Here is a 12,040-nt window from a genome sequence, read left to right as displayed (position 1 = left end):
TCTAAAACACCATAATCATAACTCAATTTATTCGTTTACCTAAAAGATAACCGAATATCTATATTTTAACCTTGTCTAACTCTTATAGAACCTCAAGTTCTACATAATGAGTTGAATCATTATACATACCTGGCTCGGATCAATATATTGACCTGTTTCGATACCTTGCCTTAGTGGCCGCTAAGTAATAGCGATGTAAACATCCATGTGCTATTTATTCCTAAAATCATACAACTCGACAAACCATTAGTCGATATTGTCAAAGGGTGATAATTTCACCTTTTGACCCGTTTAGTTTAAATACCGTATATCTTTGCGAGATTGATTTATTATAATCTCGTCTACACGACTAGCACCGGTTTACACCGTACGGTCAATTTACTTATAAACAATTTTCTTAACTCTTTTGACCCATTATGACTTACGCCATAAAGTGTCTTTCAACACTAACGGTTTTAGTCAACGAGTGACCAATTTACCGTTTTACCCTTATTATTTGTATTGGTTTACCTTATAAGGTACTCATTAAAAGCTCGTTATCTTTTAGTCATTTCATGACTGAATAGCCGTATTAACTCTTTTTAACCATTAAACATGGTTCATTATCATTGTATTTTGTTCCGAACCGCACATGTCGTGTCGGAACATCATACTTCAAACAAAACTTTATATTATTCATAACCTATAAAACTAATAGGTATTTAATAAAAGATGTAAGCTTTACTTACCTAGTATCCAGATTATGCTTTTCCTTCATTCCTGATTCGTTTGACCCGCTTCATTCCCAAGCTTCCACCTAGCTTGTTAAGCGCCAAACTATCATTGTAATTTGTAAGATGGTTAGATTAGTCATAATCATTCAAGACTATTCCATCCTACGATCTTTATGTCGAAATTATCATTCGATCATATCATGGGTCAGTTTGACTTTATAAAGTCAACTGCCTATTGACATAATTGATTTCACTAAGTAGCTTTACTACTCGTTTAAGAACTTAGCCAATTATTCGGTAAGCATCATACATATATTACCGTTTTATTCAATTATTTTACCAATTTCTTGTAATTATAAATTACCGAATTAATACACAATGATATCAAACATCTTTGAACATGAACATATCATAAATTTTTATCATATCATACTAAACTCATATCATAGTAAGTATGATTATATACTTAAACACACAATTTGTTCAAGGATTTCCTGATTGCTATCATGTATGATGATTCTAATCATAATTATATCATCAAATTCATCATATGATTAATACCCACTTATCCTAGTGTGGTAAATCATCAGATCATTCAAATTATAGCATCATATGTATAATTTTCACTTAGGGTTTGATTCCTAAGCACATATACATCACTAATTCAATCATAGCTTCAATAATTCATCCCTAATTCGCAGATTATGAGATTTATAAATTTTCACAACTTCACAAATCATCAAAATTTGACATACTGATTAGGGGATCATTAATTCACGTTCAATTGTGAATTTGAGCTTCGTTTAAGCCTTCAATTTGATGATTTTGAATGAGATTAGGGTTTTGGTTCCTGGGGAACCTCCTGGTCGACGTACAGAAAACACAATTGTGTGTGTTTTGTTTTTAAAACCCCTTTTATTAGTAACTTTCAAGTTTATCCAGATTTAGCCCCTCTTGTTTGGTTAGTTATTAAGTAGGCTACAACCTACTTATTTCTAACACTATTTCCACTCACTAACTAAGTTAAACATTCCTAGTTAAATTAGTGGGTTCGGGGAATTTATGACTCAGTTTATTTTAAGTCCCGTTAACTCGGGCTTCTATAAACTTTATTTTCTTAAAAGCTTTCTTTCAGCTATTAATTTAACATTAGGCTTATTTATTTAAAAATCCTAATATTCACCGAGTTACTTTTACCATTATGGTAATTTACCCGTCTTTTAGTATTAATATGGTTTGATTAACAAACCCATTTTCGGGGTGTTACATGCGTTTTGTATGAGTACTGCAAAACTTGTAAACCTTTTAGAACTCCTTTGAAAACAGGTATGAAAAGCATTTATGAACAAATCAAATTAAAGTTTTGCAAGGACATTAAAACATGTGAAGACATAGGGAGCACTCAAAATGAGTAGGCTTACACCCTCGTCGATTCCCTCGACTATGTCGAATTCCCCTTCGACTATGTCAATTCACATTGACCATGTCAATTCACCTTGACTATTGTCGATTCTCCTCGACTGGGACACCAAGCACTCAAGTGGTCACAAGTACCATGAGTGGGGTTCGGCCATACCCGTTAGATCTAACCTTCGTCCCTAATTAAGAATTAATGGCATTTCAAATTCAATCTATGCTCACATGATCTAATAATTCATTTCCTAGTCAATTCATACCGTTTAAACATTCGCAACATGTATTCCACCCCCGAGAGTTATAAAACCAAAAATAGTTAAGAGAAAAGGGGGACATGAACTCACTATTTTGCGTTCTTCAATCCGACGTAACTCATGCTGCTACTAGTGTGCACGACTACCTACAACGTACTACGGTCTATTAGACGAGCGGGTCGTGCCTTGACTTAGTATTAATTAGTGTCTTTGAGTTACGTTTCTTTGTGTCTTCAATATTATTCCAAGTTATATAATTATTTGTTAAAATAATAAATATTTTAACTTAAATTATATTTATTAAATTTTGGAATAATTGTTAAAACAATATGATTTAACTTGATACATTACAAGTATTTATACATGTTTTTCCTTCCCAAGGATGGGCGTATTTGTATTTGTATTCTTATACTTGTATATTTTTGCCATGTATTGGTGTCGTATTCCGGAGTGTATTTATACGTACGAGAATACGTATTTTCTTGTAATGGTTAAGTATTGTTATACTTAATTCTGTATTAATTTTTTTCCGGAATAATATTTCTAATAAAAATCACATCAATATATATTTCCAATATATATATTTTAAGAAATATCACTTACAAAAATTATTCATATTTTTCCCTTGGCAAAAATATTTATAAGTCTCAAAAATAATATATTTCCTAGTCTAACTTAGAGAATATATATATAAATCCATTTTTCTTCCAAAACAATATATTTCATGTTTATTTGAGAAAATATATATTTCTTTCAAATATAATATATCTTCTAATAATTCAAAGAAAATATATATATTTTTATACACCAAAAATAATATATTTTCTTCTTGTCAAAAATATGATATAACTTTGTAATAATTTGTGAAAATCATATTTTTGTTCTTTTGGTGTCCAAAATACTATTTACCAAAAATACACTTGTGAATAAATTTTCCGGAATATTTTTGTGAGTTATTCTCCTTTGTTCGGTTTCACCAGTATTTTGTGTATTCTTTGTATATTTATCCTTGGAATTTTGGTAATATTTTGGATTGTAATTTCATGGTATTTTGGTGAGTTATATTATTTCAAGTACTAAAATAATATAACTAATACACATAATATACAAATAATCACACACATGGTGACATCTAAATATATATTTCCTAAATACATATTTAGTCACTTTTATTTATAAAAACCAACCTCCAATGTTTATAATCTTGTGACAAAAAATTATGGCAAACTTTATATAAAATTTCATGGTTAAAAGTATACTTGTGAATATTTGTTCAAAAATATTTTTCTAAGTGTTTAATTTCTAGAAAAATTTTGCCATAGTTTCCCCTTAAAAATGGAGGTTTCCATGCTTTCAAAGCATATCATTTTCTTTTAAAATCATCATCAATCATCAACAAATCATTCAACACTTACCATGTGCCAAAGATATGAAATTTACACTATGTCATGAACTTGAAACTTTGTAAAAATTTGTAGTAACTTACTAGTGTACTTAGTAAGCTTAGTTACCCTTTAAAGTGTGGTTATTTATTTAAAAATATCATTCTTGAAGAATTTAGATCTTCACAACTTGTGAAGTGATTTTCTAAAAATATTTCTTCTTGAGTTTTTCTTGTTAGATATATATTTCTACACTTGATTAACCACTAAAAATGTGGTTAATTTCTTTAAGAACCAAGTTTATGTAAATCTCGTATTTTTAACTCGGTTTCTTAAAAAATATCTCTTGTATTCATATGTTTATAAGATTCACATCATACTTTGATCATCATACTTCAAGAAAACATTAAATCTTTCAAGTTCATGCTTTACATAAGGATGATCATTATGATTTTCTCAAGATCTATCCTTATACTTGCTAGATCATGTGTTTAATCATCATCTAGCAAGGTTCTTGTGATGATCAACATCACAAACACAAGAAATCAACTATCAAGTATACTACATACACTTAAACATCTTTGATTTTCATGATTTAGAGCTTTATGTTCATGTTTATGCTTATGTTTCTTTATGATCTTTATGTTTAACAACTCATATCATCTTTTAACTAACATAATATGAAGTAAAACGAGATGAGGAAGGTCTTACTACTAGCACAAGGCTAGGGATGACGTTCAAGAAGACGAAGATGACAAATGAGGTGGATAAAAGCACTAGAGAAAGGTCCTTCAACTTTTGATGCTTCCCACCTTCTTAGTTATGCTTCTTACACCTTATGATATGCTTAGAGTGTTTGAAAGATGATTGAAAGTGAAGGTATGGTGAGGGGGGGGGGGTTTGAGGCCGTAGCTATGGAGGAAAGGAAGAAGGAATTGTGTGTTGTTGAAGTATGAGGGTGAAAGTGTTCAAGACTAGTGGTTATTATAGAATGATCTTCCAACAATGAATATCTTAATGGATATTATGTCTCAAAAGTGGCCAACATATCAAATAAAATAATGTAAGAAAATCTCAAGTGGGACCCACATCCTAACCGTCCACTAATGGGGGGGGGGTCTTTGTTTGGTTTCAATTATTAGTTACATAAACTAGTTAGGTTTAAGTGTTTAGTTTAGGGATTTAGGTGTTTAGTGTTTATATGATGTTTGGTGACCATTACTAGCTTCGTAACACTAAAATAATGCTTCTAGTGAAAATTTGGTGTTCCGGGTAGTGTCCGGTTGTTCGGTTCGTTACTGTTTGTTAAAGTGCTAAATTACGCAGTTTAGTGTGCTTTAGGTTGTATTTTATGACAGTTTCGGTTCCCGACTCTTAGGAAAGTATTCTGGATCATTAAACCACTTTTCTGAATTATATTTAGATGTTAAATTGCTGAAAATTGCTGAATTTATTTATTTCCTGCAGAATTTTGCAGTTTTAGTGTGTTTCTGGCACTTTCAAGTACCTATGTATAGGAAGGCAGTTTTGTGATCCATACTTTCCTACACACTATACTAGTGTAGCACTTGGTCCTAGGGCTTATTTAGTGTCTTAACCTCATGTCTGTATAAGTACTGAACTACCGTCAGTACCTCTAGTTTATCTGACAACTGTGCTGACTCTGCTCTGTGCATTCATAGATCTATATTGGGTTGCATGCAGTAATGATAAAAGTCTTGCAACATGAAATGCCATTGTATGTATATATCAGAAATCAGAAGTTTATTCATCTTGTAAACTAGATCATGCACAGTCAGTAAAGCACATATTACTATTTAATTATTGTACGAAATGCATGGAAAAGTGCCAGTTGTCACATCTTCGTCGGTGATAAATCCAAATTCTGGATCTCTAATTTCCAAGATTCAAGTTCATTCAACTCGGCTTGAATTGTTCTCTCTTGATCACGCAATAGTTGAATGTAATCAATCGTATCTTTGACAATTGTTGCCTTGTCCATCTTCAAAAAAAGAAAAGTTGTAATTCAACTGAATAAAATCAATAAAGGATAATTTTTTGAAAGCCTGACCGGTTAACAAACCGAGCATTCTACATGTTTACTGGTTGGACCAATCAATTGTAACACTCTTAACCTTATACTATATATGATTTTGATTAAAACAAATTAGTAACTACAAAACAGTAGCACCTTACTAATATTGGGGACCATTGCTTAAAGTGAAAGAGCCTATCGTTCAACTATTTCCTCTGGTTCCTCTTGGAGACGATTCCTTTAGGCGAGCTTGAATCATAGTAGCCGGAAAAAGTTTCTTCCAATCTGCGCCAACTATTGGGTCAAAATTAGGAAAGGAAATATTTGAATTATACAATATGTTCAAATTATGAGATCTAAAGCATTGAAGAAGACGTAAGTACCTGTAATCATCGAGTTGATGGATGGATTCCAAACAGTTTTCCATGAAAGTACTTGAATAGCAACAAAACCCATATAAGCCACATATTCAATTGAGTAAACAACACTCCAATCCTTCTGTGTATTCAAAAGAGTCAGAAACAACGTTTATCTCATGTTCATGAGCGTTCACCAGCTTGAAATCTATATAATGTATTTTTACTTATTTTCTTTAACTGTTAAAAAAAAGAACGTTTGTAACTCGAATAAATGTCCCAGCTCAATAAATTTTAATAAAGCTTTTAGTGTGCTAAATACAACAACCAAACTATCATTGACATCACATTATCAATCAAGAACATGCTGCTTACCATATGGTCATTCTAATGGTCCTAAGTCTAAGGAAGGCGCTGTATATTCGCTAGCGAAGTCTGGTCCAAAGGTAGGCGCACATGACAACTTTTGGTCTGATGGCGCTGCATTGAATAATTCAGCACCTACAGTAGAGAAAAAACGTGTAAGCCGAAGTGAATAACGCTCTCGTCGACACGCGCATAATCTATGCATTACCCAAAAGGTAAAGGCCTACGCTTGGCAATCTTTTTTTTTTTTTTCCAAATCACCCAGTCCAGATCATGCCTCTTGAATGGACGAATAACATAAGACAACGGTAAACCTACTAAATGTGCATCATGTACAATAAACAAAGTACACACAACATCTAAAGCAATGAAACTAAAAAATAAATACGTCCTTGTTTGGCACCAGATCTGTCATAGACACACTAACAAAGCATATCAAAGAACAACGGCAGAAATACATTACCATGGATTTCAGATTCTAACCACATCTAACCAATATCTAACACATCCAAAAAAAAAAAAAAAAAAAAGAAAGATAAATAATAGATTAACTACTTTTGTTACAAATGCTTATATAACGAGTTGACTCTAACCTGCGCGTTGCGGCGGGACATTGATTATAAATGCTTTTACTTTACTATATGAGATGCGAAAATGTGGCGAGATCTAACCGATTATGTAATACAAAATCATTGAAAAAACTTCACAGTTGAAACAAATTCAAATTTTCTCAATCGGAATTCCAACCTAATGATATGATGTTTTTCAAAGTTTAATCAAGTATATCAAATTCAATCCTTTTATAAAACTCCAAGAATTCAGACTAAATGTTCAAAAAACAACAATAATGGTTAAGTGATCGAAAACCGTGACTTTTTCTCTCATTCATCAGCCGCAACCATCTTCAATCGGCGCCATGACCGAACCTGCAACGCCATCGAAGAAACGACGCTTCCAGGTTCTCCTTGAACATCCTTCCAAAGGCCTTTTCTCTTCCCCATCATTTCCTCCAATTTGGTATTTTTTAATAAACCCTAGAAGAAAAATAGGGAAGATACCTGACGGGACCGTTAAACCAAACTAAAACTACACGTAAAAACGTTGAATCACGTACGCGTGTTACGGAATGTTAACTCGCCAAACTTAGACCAAAACGTAAAAATTATCGTATTAAAGAATAACTAAGTCGAAACGATAACAAAACCTATGCAAACCACATGTTTTCCATTGTAAAGTTTAAAGGTCACATGGGTTAGAATGTTTTCCATTGTAAAGTTTAAAGGTCACATGGGTTAGAATGTAAAATATAAATGTTTTAAAGTTGAAATAATAATAATTCATAATTAATGTTTTTTTGCATTGCGCGTTGCGGACTTGCTGCTGAACAACATATGAATGTAATATAACTAACTCACCAAGTAATGATTCATAAAAAACTATTAAAGTTTATTAATCCACGGCAGAACTTTTTTAAGTAATGACGAATTCGACTTATACACTCGTACATTTTGTACCCCACTTGTTTTTTTTTTCACCACATGACACTTCATGTATTTGAAAAAAAAAATTTACATATGTTTTTTATGTTATCTTATAAAGTAATACATAACATATTCCATATTCATACGAAATCATTTTCTTCAGATCAAAAACAACTAATTTACAGCAACATCGTCATCAGTCAAAAACTAACGCACATCTATAATTGCATTTCATCACGTAACAGAACATCGGCACCGTTTAAACAGATTAACACATAAATATATTATCAATGCACATTTGTAGTTGCAATTTATCACAAAACACAATGAATTCATAAGCAAACGTTTGTTTCAAAGCAAAAGTAGTTTTCTAGAAATCAATCACAATTTTCAGAACAACGTCGCCGTTTAAACAAATTAAACGGAGAGATAAGGGGTAAAAAGCAGTAACCGCCATTGTTAAAAAAATATGTCAATTCTATTTAGGAGTTTTATACGGAGATATTACTTAATTAATATAAGGTTTCGAATTTTTTTATATAAAGCCGACGAAGATGAAGAACCATGTCTATAATTGTATGTATACCAGAATACATTGATTCCTGTGAATCCGAAGTTACTGTCCTTGATGATATTATTTGAGATGTTAATATTTTTTATCACTAATCAAATAGTTTTGTTTTAGAGATGAAATATATTCATATTATTTGGAGTAAACTTCCGTTTTACTCCCTGTAGTTTGGTCACTTTAACGATTTTGCCCCAAACCTTTAAAAATAGCCCCAAACTAAAAGTTTGATTTTTCTTTTTCAATATATAAGAGGATAAAACACAGCCACACATTATAAATTAAATAATAGAGAAGGAGTTGCTGTGAGCGGTTACCTCGGTTTATCTGAAATGCAATTCTTCTTTGTATTAAACGGTGTGGATGGAAAGACGCAACGGTTCATTTAAGCGGAGGTGACCGAAGTTACATTTTGTATGATTATATAATATCGTTATCTCTCAATAACTTATATGTCTCCTCTAACATTTGATTTTTATGATGCAAACAATTTTGAAATTTGTATGACACATCAAAACACCCGAATCTATGATTTCCACTTAGATACAAATTTTTTGTTAGATGTATACAATAACCCTAACCAGAACAATGGAAATCACCAAGAGAGACAACCAACCAATGAATCTAATCCAAAATCTCAGATGATGGAAGAAAATCATCATTCACTGCCACCAATCTGCTCGGAATGATCATCCGCGGTAGTCTGTGGTCATCATTGAGACCGTAGATGAAAACCCTAGACCGCTGCTCGCCTCCTTCGTCGTCGGATTTGTCTCCGGCGACGCTTACCGATGTAGCACCCGCTTGACATATCTGAGACGTCTGGTTTTGAGAGACGTCGGAAGGAAGACTAAAGGATGAACTGGAAGCCACGTTTTGTTGCAGGTAGAAGAATGTGGCAAGAGTCAAGGATTTGAGAAGTCGTCTGTTGAATGGTAGGGAGCCATAAATGTAAAAGGCGTAAATAAGAAGGGGCCATAAATATAATATGCACCGACATTTAACTTTAAGATTATATACAATACAATTTGTGTACTATGGGAACATCTCTGATTGTTGTGATCCAACAAGTCAATCTTATTTTATAATGCTTTTTAAAACATTATCTTTATTAGAAGAAGCGACAAGTTAATGACTTTGATACAAAAATGTTGTATAGGATCCTTTATTAATTACTAGTTTTTTTATATCCCGCGTTGCGGTGAAATCGAGAAAATGATAATGTAAACAAACGTGATTTGAAAATAAAGCATATTGTTTAGAAAGTTAAACCATTAGAACGATTTAGTTTATCATCGTACCGTTTTATGATACCAAATAAATACTTTATTTTAAGTGTAACCTCGTTTTAACAAAACTTATAACAGAATGTCAGAGAAAGAAATCAAGCACAACTACGTACTTAAGTTTTTAGAAAAAAGTTATAAACGTAACTTACTAAATAAGCATCAAATTAATCGATAAATTAATATATTTAAAATTAAAAGAAAAAAAACAATTATAAAAAAAAGGTAAAGGAAATATATGTTAAAAAAAAGAAAAATATGTTCTTAAAAATAAATATAATAATAAACTATTATAATATATTAAATAATAAAATAATAAAAAACTATATATTATTATAAAAAATAAAGTTACTATTTATCATCCTTCGAAATATATATATATATATATATATATATATATATATATATATATATAATTATTATATTTAGAAAAAAAAACACTAAATAATTTACATTACTCTTTTGATTTATCAATTATTATTATGTCTTTAATTAGTATTATAAAACGTCAACATTTTTTTAATTAGTATTATAAAACTTCTACATTTGTTTTATTAAGTGTTATTATAAAACGTCAAATTCTATATAATCCATAACGCAAATGTAAGTGAACATTCTTTGATAAAATAACACAAAACACAACACTTTCATACAAAATGTAATACAATACATAGCCGAAACCCTAAACCCTACACACTAAATCGCTAACTATTACATATTATTACTTAGATTCACACGAACCCGTTGTGTATCTGAATCAGGTTCTCAAACAAACCGTGAAATCGAACAGTTTCTTCGTAGATTCTGGCTAATGGAAATGCATGAAAAATATGATGAAGAAGTTGATTCTCGATTTGATGAACCTGTTCTTATGACAAACCCTTCATCAATTGAGATTTCAAATACAAGGCAATGTCACCGGCATCTACCGATGCCCGGTAGTTCCGTGACCACCATATACCATGACGCGTCTGAACCGGCTTTTAAACACCGTAGAATCTACGAAGAAACTGTTCGATTTCACGGTTTGTTTGAGAACATCTTTCAGATACACAACGGTCTCTTTGCTTCGTTCACTAGAACTATTTGTGTATGTTTAACTACCAAAAGAATGCATACACAAATAGTTCTAGTGGACGAAGCAAAGAGACCGTTGTGTATCTGAATCAGGTTCTCAAACAAACCGTGAAATCGAACAGTTTCTTCGTAGATTCCGTCCGGTTTAAAAGCCGGTTCAGACGCGTGATGGTATATGGTGGTCACGGAACTACCGGGAGTCGGTAGATGCCGGTGACGGAACTATCGCGCATCGGTAGATGCTATCAAGAGTGCACCCGGAATCGACAATATGAGAGTTCCGTGCTATTTGCACGGTAACATCCGACAATGTCGGAGTTCCGGGTGACTTGGCAATTAATGTTGGATGATGCATCCCCCACCGCTAAGCACCTCACCCTACCCGGCGCATGAATCTGAAATATGAACGCAGTGCACTTCTCCATAAGGATTACGCTACCACCACCGTCAAAACACCGACTTTTGATATCCTGTTAATAAAAAATACAATTTAGCATTAGACTCGGCATTCGAAAATATATTGTAAAAATTAAAAAAAAAACAAAACACCGCCACAGCCGACCCACCACCGCCACCATCACAGCCGACCCACCACCACCACCCCAGCCAACCCACCCCCACCACCACCCCAGCCGACCCACCACCACCACCACCACCACAACCTACCCACCACCACCACCACCACCCCAGCCGACCCACCACACCACTACCACAACCACCATCAACACAGCGGACCCACCACCACCACCACAGCCTACCCACCACCACCACCACCACCCCAGCCGACCCACCACCACAACCACAACCACAACCTCAACACCACCACCACAGCCTACCCACCACCACCACCATCACCACCCCAGCCGACCCACCACCACCACCACCACAGCCGACCCACCCCCACCCCCACCACCCCCACCACCACAACCACAACCCCAACACCACCACCACCACAGCCTACCCACCACCACCACCCCCACCCCCACCACCACCACCACAACCACAACCATAACCCCAACACCACCACCACCACCACAGCCTACCCACCACAACCCCAACACCACCACAAACCGCCAAAATAAAACCACAAAAAAAACAAGGGTAAA

At 33.6% G+C, this 12,040-nt stretch overlaps 1 long non-coding RNA gene across 4 annotated transcripts; it reads right to left on the bottom strand.

Annotated features, from left to right (window-relative positions):
• Positions 1-5,510: 5,510 nt before the first annotated feature.
• On the bottom strand, positions 5,511-9,417 carry LOC110910141. 4 transcript variants are annotated; one of them, XR_004882524.1, is made up of 5 exons: positions 9,188-9,417; positions 6,532-6,657; positions 6,184-6,298; positions 5,957-6,094; positions 5,511-5,767 (listed from the first exon to the last, which is right to left on the bottom strand). It is a non-coding gene; the product is annotated as an uncharacterized LOC110910141 (long non-coding RNA). The 4 variants fall into 4 exon arrangements; XR_002575891.2 differs by having other exon boundaries at positions 6,184-6,657; XR_002575893.2 differs by having other exon boundaries at positions 5,962-6,094; positions 6,184-6,657.
• Positions 9,418-12,040: the final 2,623 nt, after the last annotated feature.

Source organism: Helianthus annuus, chromosome 15 (assembly GCF_002127325.2).
Source record: "Helianthus annuus cultivar XRQ/B chromosome 15, HanXRQr2.0-SUNRISE, whole genome shotgun sequence".
NCBI lineage: Eukaryota > Viridiplantae > Streptophyta > Magnoliopsida > Asterales > Asteraceae > Helianthus > Helianthus annuus.
Note: the sequence above shows the minus strand (reverse complement) of the source record. Positions and strands in the feature narration are given on the sequence as shown.